Below are 21,276 nucleotides of genomic sequence, written 5' to 3'. Positions count from 1 at the left end.
AACAAAAATACTTCCGCAAGAAAATTTGTCAGAAGCTTCAAATGATAATTTGTGTTTATTAATACAATAGATTTGTGATGCCTTCTGTGGAAGGTTGGGTGCAGGCTGGCAACTCAACACTGTAAAAACTCCACTGCCAATCATGAGCGGACAGGTGATCTGCTGTGGTGACCCCTAACCAGGAAAAGCCAAAAGAAGAAGAAGAAGAAGAATACAACAGATTTGTGAAAAACAGTATATTGATCAAGAAACCTTGATCTATTTGGAAAAAAAAAGCATCTGAAGAAGTCTGAAAATATAAACAACAAAACCAAGAAATATTTGAAAAGTACAAAAAAGAAATATGGACATGAGAAAGAAAGAGAAACTTGATATGGTGCAATGTTTATGCAAAGGAAAAAGCCAAATTAATCAATGTAAAGAAAGTAGCCCCAAATATGTTTGAAGAGAAATACAGGCAAAGGCATTTGGATATGGAAAATTTCACAATAAAAAAAATAATATCACAAAGATGGAACATAGAAAAGAAGATCAGTAAAGTAGAAGTTAAAAAAATTGAAGTTGGAGTTATGGGGTCCCTGAAAAGTGAAGGAGTTGATGTAGAAGGTCTAACACAGATTGCATCACAGCAGGATGGAGTGAGTCCCCAAAGCATGGAGAAACAGGAAGATCAGGAAACATCTGAAAAATAAATATGGGCATGGAAAAGAAAAAGAGATTTAATATGGTGCAATATTTATGCAAAGGAGAAAGTAAAACTACTCAATACAAAAAGAGCAACACCAAAGATATTTGAAGAGAAAGACAGACAAAAGAATCCAGACATGGAAAATTTACAATACAAAAAAATGAAAAGACAAAGAGGAAAAGTAGAAAATGAGATTAGTAATGGAGAAGTTAAAGAAATAGAAACTGAGGTTATGGAGTACCTGCAAAGTGAAGGATTCAGTGTAGAACGTCTAATTCAAAAAGCACCACAGCAGAATAGAGTAATGGATATCCAAATTAAGGAGAAACCAGTGGAACAGGAAACAATTGGTCAGGTGCCATACGAAGATACTTTGGAGGCTTCCCAGAAAACCAGCATAAACATTCCCTAGAAGCTAGGCAGCAAGGGAAGGAACAAGAAACTGTGGAAACTCTGCTGCAGTCAATGGTGATGAGTGATAGTCCAGTGAGTTCCCATATGGTAGAGCAATGGATGGCACAGAATGAAATTGATGAGACTGTGTCACAGGGAGATGCTATAGAACCTTCTGTAGAATGCCAACAGGAATTGGAAAACAAAGGATGTGCCCTCAGTTTGGAAGAAAATGAGCTAAGAGAAGAATTGCTTGATTTAATACACATGGGAAGATATATCAAGATCAATGAAAGAAATAAACTGCAGACAGTTAATAAAATCCCAAAAGTCAGAGGTCGAATAAAACAAATGAACACAGTAATTAGTAATGTTCATAGAGATCCATGCAATATAACAGAAGTAAACAGGATATATTACTGTGCAGCTAACTCAATAACTGATAAGGTTTTACCACAAGAACACAGGGTAGTGAGGGAAAGGAAGGGGAGAAATTGAATACCATCATGGAAATATCGAATAGAGAAAATTATAAAGCAATTAAGGCAAGACATGACACTGTTAGAAGACTATAGAGAAGGGAATAGATCAACAAAAATACTAAGATAAATGTGATAAAAGCAATGCATGGTATTAGAACTGACCAGAATCTATTATGTACTATTGGAGACAACAAACTAAAAATTTCTAAACAGGCGGAAAGAAGATACGAAGATAAATATAAGAGAAAAGCACAAAATAAGCATTTTATTGATGACCCAAAAAGGTTTTATAGAGAAAAGGAAAATAAGGTAAAAGGAATTGAAAGACCACCAAAAAAAGAAGAATAGTTAAATTTTGGAGAAGTATCTATGAAGATCCTATGGAACATAACACAAATGCTAAATGGCTTGAAGTAAAAGAAGGAATAAGAAGTTTAAAAGTACAGAATATGAAATGGGATGAAGTAACAGCAAGAGAGATTGAAACAAAGTTAAGAAAAGTCTCTAATTGGAAAACCCCAGGCCCACATGCAGTACCTCACATCTGGTTAAACGTATTTACATTTAACATCTTTGCACACAAATTTAGCCATGAGTAAGAATTATTTATATGCACACCCAGAACAGACACCAACCTGGCTAACAGCAGGAAAAACAATGCTCCTACTTAAGAGTGAACCTGAAAGATACCCTAAAAATTATAGATACATAACTTGCCTTCTGACGACATATAAACTATACAGGGGAATTGATGCCAACAGAGTTTATAGTCACTTAGAAGAAAAAATTATGGCAGTAGAACAGAAGGGCAATAAAATAAAGTCATATGGAACAAAGGATCATTTGTTGTTAAACAAAGTTATAGTGGAGAACTGTAAAAAGGGGAAGAATCTAAGTATGGCATGGATTGACTACAAAAAAACATTTGATAGTATCCCTCATTCATGGATAAAACAGTGCTTAAAAATGTATAAGATACACCCCACACTGATTGACTACATTACAATGACCATGAAACAGTGGCAGACTACTTTGCAATTAAGCCATGATAAAGAACAAATTGTTATCCCAGGGATAAAAATTCAAAAGGGATATTCCAGGTTAACTAGCTGCCACTGTTACTATTCTGCCTTGCCCTTGGCTCCCAGAAAACAACAAAGTGTAAAGACTTTGTCGATGATCTAAAACTTTATAGCTAATCATTTGAGGAACTGAAAGAACAAATACAAGTTGTCAAAACTTTTTCAGATGATATAAGAATGTTATTTGGTCTTGATAAATGTCCAAAAGCAACCTTTAAAGCAGGAAAACTGCAACACTAGGAAAACATCACTTTGAGACAAGAATGTGATATAAAAGAACTTGAGCAAGGAGTGTATAAATATTTGGGAATTGATGAAGGTTCAGCAATAAAACACAAACAAATGTGAATAAAGCTTAGTAAGGAATACTTCAGAAGACTTAAATTAATCCAGAAAGCAGCAGTGACATCTGGGAACACAATCCAAGCTATAAACCAACTTGCTCTTCCTGTCCTAACTTACAGTTTTGGAGTGCATGACTGGCCCCAAAATGTGTTGGATAGATTAGATAGGAAAACAAGAAGGATGCTTCATGCTCACCAAATGATTTATAAAAATCAGTGCATACCAAGATTATATATTCCCCGTTCTGAAGGAGGGGTGGGCCTCCTTGAAGTTGATTACATGTACAGATCAGCAATTGTGGGACTCCACACATATCTGCTGACCTCACAAGACCCAAACGTAGTGAAAGTTTTGTAACATGCGGAGAATAAATCTAAGATGACTTCTCTGCTTAATCTAGCAGAAGCTTATTGGCATCAAGCAGGAATGGAAATCAAACCAGAAGTAGATAAAAATCAGGCAGCAACTGAATGTGCCAAAAAAACAAAAGAAAGAATATAAGGTGAAGGATCAGATGAGAAGGCAAGAAATCTGGAAAAAGCATAAATATAGTTGCAAGTATTGAAAACTTCTGGAAGAACCTCATTTTGATCAGGAATGAACACAGGAATGGTTAAGGAGAGGTAAATTCAAACTAAGAGATGGAAGGTTAATATTGGTGGCCCAAGATAGTGAGCTACATACACGTTGGTTTATAAAGTCCATTGAACATGTGGGAGAAACAGAAAAATGTAGGTTTTGTAAAACCAAATTGGAAACAGTTACACACCTTGTTGCTGGTTGTGATATACTAATGGCAGAAGGACTGTATACTGAAAGGCATAATAATGTGGTGAGACTGTTGCACTGGGAATTGTGCAAACATTATGGTATTGAAGTGGCCAAAAAACATTGGAAACATAAGCCACAAAGCATCATAGAAAATTAAGAAGTCTACATCACTTGGGATAATCCATTACTAACAGTTCAAAATATAGATGCTAGAAAACTGGATATAGCAATCCAAGAAAAAAAGACAAGACTAGCGTTGATCATTGAAATTTCCATACCCAGTGACTACAGTGACTTGCATACAGAGAGACACAAAGTCATAAAATATCAGAATCTGCAGGCAGAAAAAGGAGCAATGTGCAAGAAAGATAGCCAGAAAGTTCCAATAGAAGTAAGAGCAACAGGTCTTATAAAAAAGAATGTACAGTCATATTTAGATATGTTACCAAAACATGTACCTCCATATGAACTGCAGAAGGAGTCATTACAGGGCACATTGCAGGTGCTGTGAAGAGCACTACTGGCTGACATCAAAGATTGAAACAATACTAATTTCATGAACTTTAATCATACTTTGACTAAGGAATGGGGTCCATTCCCTTCATGGTATTAGAAACCCAAAAAAACTGGGGAAATTAAAAAAAGACAAAATGTACATCTCAAACTTAGTGCTCTTTTACTTTTAATTAACAAATACAAAGCACTTTCCATGACTTAATAACAAAAATGTCATCAGAATGTGTACAACTGAAAAAATGGCAATGCTTATAATGCATGTAAAAATCACATGACAAAAAGCACCAATGACATCTAATTGCTTTTTTAAAAACAAAAAACCAAAAATAAATAATAGCTAACTAAATGGTTAAACGTGTGTATGAGTATTATAATTTATTATGATTTGGAGGCTTTTTATCTTAATAAGCTATTTGTGGAAATAGTATTTAAACCAAGTGGATGCAATGCATTTAAATACAGCTGCCTTCTTAATTTACAATATTCAACAAATCCTGCCAGCAACCACCTCTCTCATTTGCCACTACTTTTATAATGACAATAAAATGAAACTGGATAAACCTGTCACAACTTTCAACATACCTATATAAGACATTTGCTTTGTCTTTCTTTTTTATCACATATACATGCGTATACACCTGATCTCTCAAAACCAGCTTTGTTTTACTGATGTAAAAATCCAGGCATGTTGAGCAAGTAGGCAGTATAAACCATCCCAGTTGTCTATATTTTATTACTAAACCTTTTAGATCCTAACTTCATTCCCCGAAAAAATAAAGGGACACTGGGAGCACATGCCACATTTTTTCATCCTGTATACATGATTAATTACCTTCTCATTATGAGTATTGGACAACCCTCTTTCCAAAATATTTTTTTTGAATTTAGCTATCTTTTGTAAATGAATCAGGGCTTATTAGCAATGAGTTCTAGTAAACAAGTGGCTCCAAACAGTTTTCCAAATTTTATTTTATCATATTTGTTCTTTTTTTACCATACCCCCCCCCCAACCCCCCAGAGTATTGTAAAAGCATGGCCCTACTTAAATTTTGGCCTCTCTCTCATTTCTTACCCCAACATCCATCTGTAGGTCTAGTAAAACATGTTTAATGTCAATAACTCTCATTCTCATTATCTCCTCAACAATGGTGTGCAGTAACTCTTTTACATATCCCCACTGTAAAAACATCTCTTTAACCATCTCTAATCAATAACAAACCACTGTTCTTCAGAAACCAATCTAGATACATGGAGCAGTTGTCCCTTAAAGAGGTTTTTCTTCTGCCAGAATGGATGATAGCTATGATAATGCAAATATCCATTAGAAAAAAAATAAACTCTTTACAAAAATTGTTCAAAACAAACTTTTGTTTGTCCGTGTCTTTGGATATAGTAATATCCAAATAATTAATCTATTTGTTGTTAACTTCATTTGTGAACTTTAAAAAATCATCTGTATTTTTAATCCATCCACCCATCCATCCATCCATCCATCCATCCATCCATCCATCCATCCATCCACAAACTCCTTACCCAATTTTGCACATGGAGTCAGGGATCTACTTCATAAAGAAATTCCATGTGCCTCTCCTGAGTTCCTTTTAAAATGTAAATATAACATCCAGGAACTTGAGGTACAACCCAATGTCATTCATGGAGGACTTTGATTAACACATTTGGTCTCCCAAAAATACATAATGAGGTAGGCAAACATGGAGGCAGAGGATGCGCTGGCAATATTTGAAAAGATTATTGCTGTAGTACTTGAATAGTTAATGAGGACCATCACATACTACATAGACTGGATGCTGAAATGTATCTGACCAGTCAAGGTAGGATTAAATGTTTGCTCTCCTGAGATGTCCCTAATTCCACATTGAGCACACCAAAATGTACATATCACTGATCAGCCTTGGAATTAAAAAGCTGAGGCATGCCTATCGGGATTAGTGCAGACTTTTAAGGCAATCCTTTTTACTCCTCTTTGCCTTACCAGTTATACCCCTGGCATCAACTATTAAGATAAGGTGTAAAGAGAAACCTGAATGATGTAATACATTTACATGGAGATGGCTTTAAGATTTCCTATGTAGACCAAGAGCAGTTGTCACATCCAACATCCAATAGCTATGGTCCTTTGAGTACTGGGATAGATCATAAAATATTATTTCACTGAAGACAAGTTTGATAGATTTGTATTTGTTTTGGTAGTTATTACTAATCTAATTAGAATTATTTTGGTTTGTACTCTGGTGAGTGCTGAGAAACAGCCTAGTCATTGCTAGACTTCTTAATTGCTGTAAAAGTCTTAACTAACATATTTTGTTATAGGCCAGTGTGCTGAATGTTTATTGCTTTTCTGTGTTGTTATAAATTCTTCATGTTTGCTGATCACAGATCATCATGCAGCTGGCTTTAACCATGCATTGTATAGATGCAGGCACTTAGAACCTTCATTTTCTCCATATAACCTACTCCACAAATTTTTAGTGTACCTTATAGTCAATATTTGCACAAAGAGAGTCTGTCTTGTCCAAGCTTCGTGTTGCTCTTTCTGTTGTTTATGTACAGACTAAGATTATTCATCTTAGACAATTTGCACTCTAGTAACTGAACTTCAAGCTTTATACAAGCTACTCCCCATTTGGCACACATTAGTAAGCATTTGGATCCATGTATTTGCACTATACATCCATCTATATAGCCATCTTAGTTGAAATGGGCTTCCTAACACAATGCAGCAATTGTTACACATTTATTGACAGCCACCTACTATTAAAATAAACTGACACAGCATGTAGGAGATATAGTTATATAATGTCATTTGAGGCAAAGCTCTCATACAAAACCACCACAAACAACAGGCAGGTTGTTAGTACTACACAGCACCACACAAAACTAGTCACACATAGCGCATACCAAACACTTAGCCTGACATTTGCTGAGGCTCTTAAAAGTAAAAAACTTAAACACAAAGGTCTCTTAAATGTAAGCAAAGAAACAAGTACCTTCAGCAACCTCACAAATGCACAGCATAGAGAGCACCTACCATAAAACGTACATCCAAGTGTCACATTGTCTCACTTCAAAAGCCCATAAGACAAACTTCCACACAAGTCACTAGCCTAATCATATGTCACTCCATTGTGAGACATACTGAAGAACCACTCACTAGTGTGTGCAAACAGAGGGGAGGGTCATGGTTAGTTGCCTATTAGGTACCATGATTAAAATAAAAACATCATGCATGTACTTAAGTCATTGTACCACAAGTACACATATGACACAGTCATAGTGTACATGAATATAAATGACTTGAGATGTACCTCCCTGGACAATACGAAGAGAGACAATATGGAGCTCTCTAAATATGAGTTCTAGGCAGGTATGAGCCTAACCCTGAGCAGAATGGTGCTGCCATATGAACAAAAGATTATTGATGTAAATAATTGGCTTAGCCTTGGGTGTCATTCAAAGGGAACATAATATATATCAGTTTGGAATGAGATGGAAGACATTTCTAACTGCTTTAGCAAGGAAGGCCTGCATTTATCCCTCCAAGGCTTTCATATATATTGACTAAATGCTTGTCCAAGCTCATAGAGGCTTTTTGGGCAATGTTATTTATCTAAAGCTTCCAACGTAACAAAACAGAGTTCATACAGTATAGAGGTATTGCTGCTCAATGCTTACAGCCTTAAAAAAATTCACTCCCTACAAGTACTCTTTAACCCAGAAAACATTGATAGATACACCGTCACGGTGACCTGGTTCATGACCAATCAGAGCACTCCATCAGTGCAGTGTTTCATTGCCTACCAAATGAACAAGCTTACTGCACTAGATGAAGACACTAAAGGTGCTGTATCACTATATTCTTAAAAAATGATTCACCTCAAGACTCAGTCAAGATAATGACTTGCAAATCCTCCACTTCTAACTTAATATCAACAAAACTCCTTATCATGTTATAAGTAATTATAGGGTCTCCTCTATATCACCCTCAGGCACATACCAACTACCCATCTAGTCTGTAATTAAGCCAACCACTGTTATCTAAAGAAACATCAACTAGCACTCCATCAACTGGGAGACTTATACATAACTCAAACATGGGTGCCCAAATATTTCTGGACTTCATCATTTCAAACTTTTTGAACTGGTTAGTCTTCATCAAAACCAAGGGTGATAAAATTCTGGACTTAGTCCTTATAGAATAACTTTGCTCTCCACTAATCGTATCTTCCTTCCTAGTCAGATCAGACCACCAATCAGTCACAAAAGAATGAACCTGGAAGCATCTTCCAATACTTCAGTATTCCAAGGTTATGCTAAGGTGAAGCTACTAAAACTCTATTTTCAAACTCCTGTAACAACAACAAGACCTCATAACTCATGTGGAATCCTTTAACCTCTGAATTCTATGCACAAGTAAATAGCTGCATAGATGCATCTGTTCCCCTCCAAAGTAAGTACAATGCCAAATTTAAATATAAACCCGTATGACAGATCCCATATGTAAACAGGCAAATAGGCAGTATAATAAAAAAAATCATTGCAAGCAAAAAAAAAAAGTTTAACTCTTAAGATGCCAACAATGCACATGTGAAGTTTAACAAGGAACTCCCATCTGATCAAATCAACTAAAACCAGATGTGAGTTAAAACTAGCTACTCAGGTGAGGTATAATCACAAAGCATTCTTTAGCTCTGCCAATAACCTCAGAAGCAATGTCCAGCACTGTGAATAGTTAATATCAAATTATATCACTTACTTAGACACAGATGACATATCCAATTTACTAGCAGAAATTTAGATAATTTGTCACCCTCCTTCAGCCCTCCAATATTCCCAGATCACATATCCACATCTACATAACCTTGTAAAAACCTAATAAGAGCAAGGCTTCCAGGCATATTCAAGGCCAAGAATACTATTTCTGTGAGGCCTAAAAATATCCTGGGCTGCCTACTGGCCAGCCTAGAACAAGACTTGTCAGACCCCTTACAGAGGCGATTCAGTATCAGCCTCCAAACAGGCTTCTTGCCAGATGAACATAAAACAGCAACAGGCATCACGTTGAACAAAGGCTGGGTATCAATTTGCCGCCAGTAATCATAGACCCATAAACCTTTCCAACCTCATCTGTAAGGGTATAGAAAGCACCATTATAGAATTAATAAATAAAGACATAGGTAACCTATAAACTAATGACTTAACCCAGTTTAGATTCATCACGGGCAGATTCTGCCTACTTAACATTATTAGCTTCTTTGAGGAGGTCACTGAAGTAATGGATGAGGGCAAATCAGTACACAATACATATATAATCCTTACAAAGGCATTCAGCACCATCCCACAATCATGTATTATAGATAAACTCACCCAGCTAAATGTTACTCCCTACTCTTTGGAAAGCAAATGGCTCACAAATAGAACTCAGAAAATTAGGGTGGGTGGTTCTATCTCTACCAAAAGACCTATCACTAGTGGTGTATCATAGGGATCAGTCTTGGGGCAACTCCTCTTTGGAATTTACTTCTCTGAGATTAAGGCAAATGTTAAGGGATTATTGCTGACCAAGCTTGGACATGGCTGTAAACCTTGTGCCATTATAATCTCCTCACAGGACACCAAGATTCTCCAAGGAGGTCTTTACCAAACTAATAGCCAGTATAAAAACCACAGACTAAAACTAAATGACAAAAAAATGTATAATAGTATCCTCTGTTAAGCATGTCTTCCCTTGTAACTATCACAGTGACAACACACTCATGAAAGTTGATCTGTAGTCAAGGGTCTGAGAACCTATGTTGACAATTAACTGTCATTTAATCACCATATAGCAACTATTATAAGGAAGTCCTTATTCATCACACAGCTTACATCCAAAGGTATGTTGTTCAGATCCAGGCATGTGTTAAGTCCACTTTACTCATCTCTCATTAGGCTGATCATAGAATATAATGCCCTTTTCAGTATATACCTGTTCAAACACTTTTCACCATGGGAGCAATCACAATGCTTTCTCAACTGAAAAAAAAAAACATTAAGGGCTTAAATAATAAAAACTATGCAGACCATCTTTACCCAAGTCTTGGCATAATACTGTCTGCTGGCACGTGACCCCTGTGCTGCATATAGAGCCACAACAGATAATATCCTCTCAAGTCTGTTATACTTTTACAAGTCCAGTGGTAGAGTATATACCTCATATAGGGATCTCAAACTCTTTTGTAAGATAAAAAGGACATGTTGGAGAGATAGGTATGTACACAGATAATACTGCTTCTATGGAACCATCTTCCATACAATTAAAAGCAAAGTACTTCTCTTATACTAGTGAAATATAATTTACATGAAAGGAAGGAAGCTTGCAAATTCATCCTTGGATTGGCACCCATGTCCCAGCATATCCTTGTTCTGTCCACCTTTGGATTACTCATGCAAAATATAACGACTAAAATTCTACTATGAGAATGTAAAATCAGTGGCTTACTATGTACCTATGAATCTATGAACCTAAAACAAAATTGTTACTTCCTTTCTTTTTTTTTTACAGTTCTTCTCGGCTTAAGTATAAAAGATGCTATATATCAGTTGTGATAGAGACTCTCTTTCATATCCAGGCGTTATTCAGACCTGTTTACATCAGAAGGGGGTACAGGTGATCCCTGATGACCCTATTCAGATGGTAGCTGAATATACTGACTACAAGAAGTTAATAGCACTGTCAGGAGAGCAGGTGATCATGGAAATTGGGATATCCCTTTTTCTGAAGTTATTGTATCTCATTTGATCCTTGACTTCTGCCTCCCTCAGACATATTCTTTTGAAGTGATGGAGAAAAGATCTACATCTAGCATTAGCACACAAGAAAGGCATTTACAAACTTGTTTAAATTTAAAGTTATTGACTGGAATTCACCATTATCATTCTCTTTACGGCCATGACAAATCATGAATAAAAATGTAAAAATAAAAGGAAACCCTAACTATTTTTCTGCTTTGGAAATCATTCTGTTGCTTTCATGTCCAAAATATTTTTAGAACTCTGACTGCAAGGAGGGTATTCCTTTATTTTTTTAATATTTTTGCTCCACACCAGCTGACCATCAGTTACTTCAGCCTTTCCTCATCCACCAAGTCTACTGAACACAACAAACCTGCTCCTAAACTTTTTCTGACCCAAATTTGTTTTCAGTAGGATGCATAAGACACCCTGGGTCAGTACCATTGTTCTGCCAAAGAGGATTTTCTTTTTTGTTATGCCATAGAATCTTTCCACTTGAATGTACCTATTCTGTCTATGGATGGATATGCAGTGGGTATGCTGGCATACTCTCCTACCTCCAATGAAAATCAACCACTGTCCTGTTTCCCCATAGACAATGTCCTCCATGTGTTCCTGGTTTCCACTGGAGATCAGCTGTAAGGTGTAACCTAGTATATGCCCTCATCTTCAGAAGGGACACATATGTCCTCCCCTTCCAAGTGCCTCAGACACTCAAACTGCTAATCAAACTGATGTCAACTGGATGATACACAGGGGCTTTATTCCTCTTTTCCATGGGAACAAATCTGATTTTATAATAAAGAATGGAAATAGTGTGGACAAGATTGTTAAAAACACTATCAGATAGCCCTTGATATTAATTCTCTGATACACTGGTCTAACGGTATCTATTACAAGATTTAAAAAAAACCTAAAATCTGCTTCCTATTTGCACTATACTGGGAAAGACGGGTGAGATGTATTGCATCATCTGCATATTTTAATTGGATGGAGATAGTTCTGTCCTGTTCTGAAAGGAATCCATGGTGTAGCTGATGATGCAACTGCCTTATTCCATCCACATCAGTTGCTTTCTTTGAAATTACTTCTTATTCCTAAGTTGCTACTGTCTGGTCTGTTTCTTGAAAAATCTGACAGTTTTATTTTAATAATTACAGTGATACTTGAAACCAAAGACTATTGCAGAGTTTTTTGAGAAGAGGTACCAAACAATAAAATCTTCAGAAGAAGGTGATTCCTGTGTTCTGTTGTTTGCCACCAGATAACTGATTGATACTTCAAATATCAAACATATAGAGTCATTAGTGATCTGTTGTAACTATTTCCTCATTTGTGTTTTGCTCAAAAATTTCTTGCATCCTTCTTCCGATATGCATACAGTCTCTTCATGCATATTATCCTCCATCTTGGCTTTCTCACAGTTGCACCAGCAGCCCTATGGATCCACCTTGGAAGTTCCCCAGTGCCTTGATCAAAATTTTCACAGTCAGTAGGAATACCTCTTCAAGTTTCTTCTGAAAAGAGGACATTGGTCTAGTGGGGCTAACCTGATGAATAAAAAGTAAATAAAAACTATAATGTTAATAATAGTCCAACATTAATTACTGAATAAATCAATTGTATAATATATAAATGTAATATTAGTTAAATATTGGCAATAAAATAATAGTTTAATCAGTGTGCAAAACCACTGCGCAATGCAAATTATAACTGGTGATATATAACATGAGCCCTAGCTGAAGATATTCCAAGCTGAACAGTCTATAATCTGCTGCTGCATAACTGAAGAATAATATGAACTGTATAAAGAAACACTTATAATGCAAATAATTGAACAACAAAATCAGTTTAATGGCCATTTCCAGTAAGGTAATAGAATAAGTATAGCTTCACAGAGGTAAGAATCTATGAATTCCATTATCTATAAAAAGAACTCTGTATGTGAGTTACATGAAAATTAGATATTAACTCTTTATTAGTAAGAGCACACAGAATATTGTCAAATATTACTCATCTTTATTTAAAAGGGCACACTAAATAGTTTGATCTCACTGAATAGAAAAAGCTTTGCTTGAATATCCCACTTTCCTTTTTATAAATAACTATATCTAAAGGATGTAAGCTTACATACTATGTTGTGGTAAGGACACAGGATTGTAAGTTAGTTCACGTTAAAAATACATGGACCTTCTCTAAATGACTTAGAAAGCAGACTTAAGGAAGAGGAAAAACAGAAAGAACTGCTTCTTAAACAAAACACTTGGTTGGTTAATAAAGTAGATGACTTGGAAAATAGGGAGATGAGAAATAACATCAGGATTTTCGGATTACCTGAAAACACAGAAGGTGAGGATATTATTTCCTTTTTATCAAGCTGGATCCCTGACTTTTTAAATTTAAAAGAAGGACTTTCCTTTGACATTGAAAGGGCACATAGAGTTCTTGTGAAACCTGCCACTAACTCAAGCTATCCTCCTAGGTCAATAATTATCAAATTTCTTTCATACTTGGACAAGGAACTGATTTTAAGATCTGCTTGGAGGAAGGCACCTCTAAAATATAAACAGAGCCTGATAAGATTTTATAACGACTATTCATCTAGAATAATGGAACAAAGGAAAAAAGTGTGGCCAATGATAAAGTTTCTGAAACAAAATAACATCAAGGCACAACTTGCATATCCAGCTAAGATAAGAATGCTGTATGCCAACGAGATGAGGACTTTTATTGACTTAGAGGAAGCCTCTTCATTTATTAAAACTAATAATGTGATTACTTTACCAGAAGATATGGATTGGATGTCACCTTCTCTCAAGAGAACAAAAGAAACAAATGTCTGAACAGATGTCAAAAAGAAGAAGCAAAAGACTGATACTGTTACAGCCAAATCTCTCAAAGCATCTACTATGATATGAATTGTTTTAACATTACTTTAAAGGACCAATTTTACTACTTGGAATTTTAAAACAAAGGTAACTAACTACTGGAATCTTTATCTATATTTTTTTTAAAATAGATGACACATCAGCGTTTTCACATTACCTCAGGTATGTAAAACAGTACTTTTCTTTCACAGAAGGAGGGTTATATAGCACATAAAATATTTAAATCAACATACATAGTATATGTGCATTTTCTCTTAATTTTCTCTTTTCTTTCTCTCTTCTCTCTTTTCTCATTATTTATTTTAACTGAAACTTGTCTCCCTTTCTAAATTCTATCCTATTTAATATACTAATATAGTCTGTATATATTTAATAACTCACTGTCTATACATAGATAAATAATAGTCTAAAATAATCTAGTTTTAAGGTAGACTAATTGGAATACTGAAAATTGTTATTACAATATTTATTAGATTAATGATAGTCACTGTTATGCTTATTGGGATTGAGGACATGTTCATGATTAACTCTGAAATGTTCCATTCATGTACATATGTCCTTTGAATTATTTCCTTTTAGTATTAACAAATACATAAAAAAAGGGAGGGAAAAATGTACTGTTGGTTAAGAGAAGTGAGGCTTTCTTTACATTCTATTTGTGTTGCCATAACAACAGTGAACAATTGCTGCAGTTTCTAAGGACACCGTGAATCTGCGAAGTGCATTTAGTCTCACAGATAACAAATAATAAGAAAAAGTAATGTTTAGTTACTAAAATAAAAAACAACCTAAACAAGGTAAAATAAATACATAATAGGATTATTTGAAATATTTTATGATTTATCTTCACAGTATTACATATTCCTGGAAACACAACTGAAATGTTCCCAAACTACATGTGCACTGAAATGTAGCTGCTTGATTAAAAAGTAGTACTCACTTTAACATGCTGATTTCACAAGCTGTCTGCAATGTAAAGGCTACATTTTATGTTACTTGAAATTGTCAGTCTCTAGAGCACATGAAAAGATACATATTACTTTTTGCAACATGCTATCTTTACAGTTACCTCACACTCTGTACAATCTCACTTGGTAACTGATAGATAGCTATTCATTTAAAATATCAGTTTAAAATATTAAATGTACCCTTAAAATGCTATTGACATTTTGACAAAATATCATCTGAACTGGAAAATGAATGACTTGAGAGAAGTGAAGTAATGCACAGATTTCAAAGACAGTTCTTGACACTACAGTAAAAGTTACCATTTTTCTTTCAGCTTTTCCCAGTTAGGGGTCACCACAGTGGAACTCCGGTCTGCTAATGATTAGCAGTAGATTTTTTATGGATGCTGAAGTGCCAGCTCGATGCCCAACCTTCAACGAAGGCACGCCCATTTACGCATGTCTTTCGAAAGGCCACTCGACTGTGGGGAGGACATGTAGACATCACACAGAAGGCGCTCCAGCCGAGACTTGAATGGGACAACCTCTTGCTGTGAGGCAATAACGCTACTGCTGCACCACCATGGCTTGCTTGACACTACAGTAAAAGTAAAAATATATTCTCAAGGAAGTATTGAAATGTTTTAGTCTTCCAGTTAAAATAGCTTACTGTCAACATTTTGCAATATCAGAAAGTTTGAAGAGCTAGAAAATTACTATTCTTTGTCTTTATAATGATTATTAGACAGATGTTAGACTCTGCTTAGTTTAATGAATTGTGACATATGTTTATGAGGAAAAGTGAACTCAATTACTCACATTGGACTACATATTCCTGGAAACGCAACTTAAATGTCCCCAAATTACTTTTGAATTTAAATGAAACTGCCTGATTAATAAGCATAATTTACTTTAACAACCTGAATCCATAAGCTATCTGCACTATATATGCTACATTATATACGTCACTTGCATATATGATATTTGGGTCTATATTACGGAAGCAAAAAACCCTATGCGCGAATGCCAAAACATCGACCCCTATACTGTGAACCGAGAAAATCCCAAATGCACTAAACAGCAAAAAAAAATCTAGCTTTCATAGTCGGCCAACCCCATCACTAGCTATATACTACCTACCCAAATAAAATAAATAAACCACATACATACACTAATCAAACCCTACTTCTAAAATAAAGTAAAGCACAAAACCCTACTTCTAACCTTACAGTAAACCCCACATACACAACTAACTATGCACTATCCTTACCCCCTCCCTAACCCTAAAGTCTGTAACTACCGCACACGTCCCATACAGATATACACCCAAGCAAAACAAATAATCCACATACATACATTTAACAAAACCCTACCTCCAACACTACTAAACTCCACATACAAAACTATCTCTGCATTATCCTTAACCCCTCCCTAACCCTAAGGTCCGTAACTACCGCACACTTCCCCTACGAAAATATATACAAACAAAATAAATAACCTACATACATACATTGAGCAAAACCCTACCTCTAACCCTACACTAAATCTAACATACATTACTTATCTAAACACTTACCTTAACCCGCACCCTATCCTAAACTCCGTAACTATCCAACACTCACCTTATGCAGCTAATCCACAGATGGGCCAACCATGGAAATTCGATATTTCCATTTTCGTAGTTTTTGACTTTCACTCTAAGTTCACTTTGCTCTATACGGTTCGACGTTTACGTATTCGCGTAAACGTCTTTTCGCTTTCCTAATATAGACCCGTATTATTTTTGCAACATGCTATATTTGCACTAACCAACTCAATTGGCAACTGACAAACTATTTATTATAAACATCAGTCTAAATATTAATTGTGCCCTTGAAATGTTGCCATTTTGACAAAACAAAACCTGAATTGAAAAAGGAATGATTTGAAGAAGTGAAGAATTGTACAGATTTCAAAGACAGCTATTGACACTACAATATAAGCAGAAATGTATACATGCACGGAAAAATTTAAATGTTTTATACTTTTAGTTAAAATAGCTTATTGTTAACTTTTTGCTTTATCCGAAAATTTAAAGAGCTGGGAAATTACTTCTAATTTGTCTTTATAATGTTTACTAAAGTGATATTAGTCATTGACTTGTTTAATGGATTGTGAGTCATGTAAAAGATGGACTACTGAATGTTATTTCTGTTTACCTATGTTTGCTGAATTTCTTTTATTAGTACTGATTTAAAACAAGGGAAAGAAAGGGAAGGGAAATATCTGTTTTTGGTGAAGGGAGGAGAGGCTTAAGAGTATTCTAACTGCCCCAAGAACTCTTTAAGATGCTCTAAAGACTATTTGATTAATACTTACCTATGGTAAGTCTTGATTACCATATAGGTACCTTCGCATTCATTCTAGACCTGATGTGATTACCCATTCTGGAAGCAGGAGGTGCCCTATGTAGGATGGAAACTGTCAGGGTGATCATAGTTCATTCTTAGACTCTGCTTTGTAAGTCTATAAATATGTAAAATCACTGCACACTAGAATGCAGGGTGCTTCTACTCTGAGTCAGGATATCACCTACAAGTCACGTCTTTTCATAAGTGAAAGTTGAAGTTGGTGAGGTGAAAAGTGGGAAAGTAAAGGAAGACAGTACACCTACAGTAAATTCATATTTCATTGGTAATCACTCATTGTCTCCTGTAGAGTCCTTTTAGTTAAATTATTTTAGTAATAATCTATTTGTTGTTGGCTTATTTAGTGTATGGTCTTCTGTTGCATTTAATTTATCCAAAATAACATATCTGACATGTTTGGGATCTCTTAAGGGTAACTAAATATTGGATATTTTCTAAGTCAACATACTAATTGTTTGCACTACTAACATTCCATCCTGATATATAAATATTATAGAACAATAATAGAATAATATAGAATTTCATATCTCTTTTAAGAAAATTCTCCATATAATAATTTAACATATGGAGCTCAGTTGATATTGTTGGTTAAAGGTATGAGTGATAATCTAATAGATCTATCTTTATCTGTTGAATTAGGAATGACTTTCATTCCATGTTTAATGGAAAATTCATATTTACTTGTATTTGATACTTTAGAATTAATGTTTTATAAAAGTACTTTTTTAAAGCCTGACCAGGCTTTTACCCTACTTATATTTAAAGAAGAAAGAACATTAAATTACACTCCCAAGTTTACACACATAAAAATAACATCCAATGTTATCAGAGAATATGGTATAACTACTATAATCAAAATAAAAAAAAGAAGCAAAAAGTTTCTTCCAACAATAACTTGAAATGGATTTAACATTCTTATCATTAAATACTAATGGCTTAAATAATGCAAATAAAAGATCAAACTTACTAAAATATTTAAATCTAAATAAGACACAAGTAGTATTTCTCCAGGAAATGCATTTTAAGACTAATGATAACTTTATTTGGAACCCTAAGGACTATACAGTCTTAGCTCAATCCTCCTATAGAACAAAGACAAAAGGCGTATCAATTCTCTGGAAGAAAAACATAATCACTCCAAAAGTTATTTATAAATATGAAGACAAAGAAGGTCTACTAGCATTTGTTATAATTAAATTTAATAACAGAATATGGACCTTAGCTAATCTATATTGGTTCCCAGGAATTGGAGCAGGAACAGTTAAAAACACCTAGATTTTATTTCCAACAATTATAAAGGAAATCTTATACTGGGAGGAGACTTTAATTGTACCTTAGAAGCTTCTGAAACCACCAAGAAGTCTTTTTGCATAGCAACTATTTCAAAATCCTTAAAAAAATGGGTTGATTCATTTCATTTAATTGACACTTTTAAAGTAAAAGATGATAAATCCTTATTATTTTCCCATAAAGACCATAGATTTGGAACACAAACCAGAATAGACAAATTATTTGTAGTTCAAGATTTACAAACAAAAATCCTCACCTTCTCAATAGTTCCATGCCCCTTCTCAGATCATGACCCTCTGATAATGAAGCTCCAAATAGAGTTTAAACCTTTAATCCTCTCAACTAGAATTCCATCATATATCATGAAAATTAAATAATTCACACCCTGGATGTTGTCAGAACTACAATTATTTCTTGAAATTAAATAATACAACAGAAATCAGTAGAGTCATGGTCTAGGACTCATTAAAAGTGTATTTATTTGGTAAGACCCTTAGCTGGTACAAAAACAAAGTTAGAAAGCAGGAATCTGAATCATTAGACTTGCAAACCAGAATCTTGACAGCAAAATCTAAAAAAAAGTCAGAATTGTCCAGAAGTCAAAAAAGAAATAAAGGAATTAAATAAAAAATATAATGAAATTCTAATGCACAAAAGTTGTCTAGCCTTGAAAGAACAAAAAATAAACTCATTAGCCACCTCCCCCAGATATTTACATAACTTATCTACAAGAATTAAAATACAGTCTAAAGCAAATAACATTAGTAGTATATATCATGAAAAGAAAGGGGAAAAAATTATCAGATATAGGAGACATCCTTGAAGCATTTCGGTTCCATTATATGCAACACTTCAAAAAAGAAGATTTAGATACCAACCAAATAAACTTAGATACAGACCTTATCAATATAAAAAAAAATCCCGAAAACTTAAAACTAGAACTACAAAAACCTACATCCTACAAAGAAATTGTTGACAAGATAAAAGAAAATAAATCTAACAAAGCTCCAGGTATATTTGGTATAATTACAGAAATTTACAAACTCTTCCCTTCTACAGTAATCTCCCTTTTTCATAAAACTTTGCTAGAAGTCCAGTCAGCAGCAAAAATACCACCCTCATGGAAATATTCTCTCATAACACCAATTCTAAAAAATAATAAACCATCAGACCTTTGCACCTCATACAGACCTATATCATTACTGACTAATGATTACAAAATATTCATGTCAATACTAGTTAACAGAATGAAAATCCCACTTTCAAAGACAATTAATAATGATCAAACTGGATTTTTATATAACAGGCACACACATGATAATATTAAAAGGATACTTACTCTTATATATTATGTGGATAAAGAAGATAGAGAAACACGTGTAATCGGATTAGACATAGAAAAAGCCTTTGATTCCCTCAACTGGGAATATCTATTTAACACTTTAGCATTATTTGAATGTCTTCCTCCCTTCATCTTATTACTAAAAACCATATATATTAATAACTTAGCCTACATTAAATTAGGTCCTTTCACCTCAGAATCTATCCATATAACAAAAGGTACTAAACAAGGATGCCCCCTTGCTCCTATTTTATTTGCTTTGGCTATAGAAATACTTGCAGAAATAATATGCAATAATCCAAGAATAAAAGGAATAGAAGTCTATGACCAGTACGTATCTAAAATAATGCTTTTTGCTGATGATATTTTATTAACCCTATCAAATTCCAGAGTCATTAGGAGAGCTAGAAGTAGTAATGGAGAAATTTTATAAGATTTCAGGTCTACACTTTAATAGATCATAATCAAAATTTCTAGTTTTAAATAAGAAAAAAGAACGACAAGATACAGATAAATCCATCATAGGAAAACAAGAACTTACGCTAAATTATTTAGGAATAGTGTTATGCAAAAATATAAACAAAACAATATTAATAAATTATAAAACATTATTGAAACAATAAAAAATATAGAAAAGTAGAACAAAATTATATTAACTTTTGAAGACAGATTGCAATTAATAAAAATGGTCTTATTGCCAAAAATGCTATATGTAGCATTAGCAATACAGTTAATTCCTGAAAGATGCATTCTTAAAGAAATAAGCTCATGTTTAATAAAATGTTTATGGTATCCCAAAAAGAATAGCGTTGATCTAACTCATCACATTAGACCCTGGAAACAAGGAGGATTGAACTTCCCAGAAATAGATACATATATAAAAGCATATGTGCTTAAAACTACAATAGACTGGATAAACCCAAATTATTTTGCCAACTGGAAAGAATTAACAATGGCTATATTAACAAATGAATTTAATCTGTTAAAACAATTTTTAATGGTAGACAAATCAAACAAACCCTGGTACATACTATGCATAAGTATACAATACAATATAACAAAACCTTCTAAAACAACACTGATTAATGATTACATCATTTCCTTTAGAAAACTTATCAATGCAAACATAGATCTAAAACTTTGGTTTGACCTTTTAACCCCATTTACCATCACTAAGAACTTTCCTCACAAAATATATAGGGAAACAATAACCTCCTGGGAACAAAATGGATTCTTATGCTAGTTTCAATGTGTAAATAAATTAAATGTTTTAGATATACATATGATAAAAAACTGCTTACAGTATTCCAGCACAGGACTGGTTAACCTTAC

The sequence above is a fragment of the Protopterus annectens genome, chromosome 2.part0 (assembly GCF_019279795.1).
Source record: "Protopterus annectens isolate FY-2018-M chromosome 2.part0, PAN1.0, whole genome shotgun sequence".
In the NCBI taxonomy this organism is placed as follows: Eukaryota; Metazoa; Chordata; order Ceratodontiformes; family Protopteridae; genus Protopterus; species Protopterus annectens.
The sequence above is the reverse complement of the archived record's forward strand: the minus strand, read 5'-3'. Positions refer to the sequence as shown.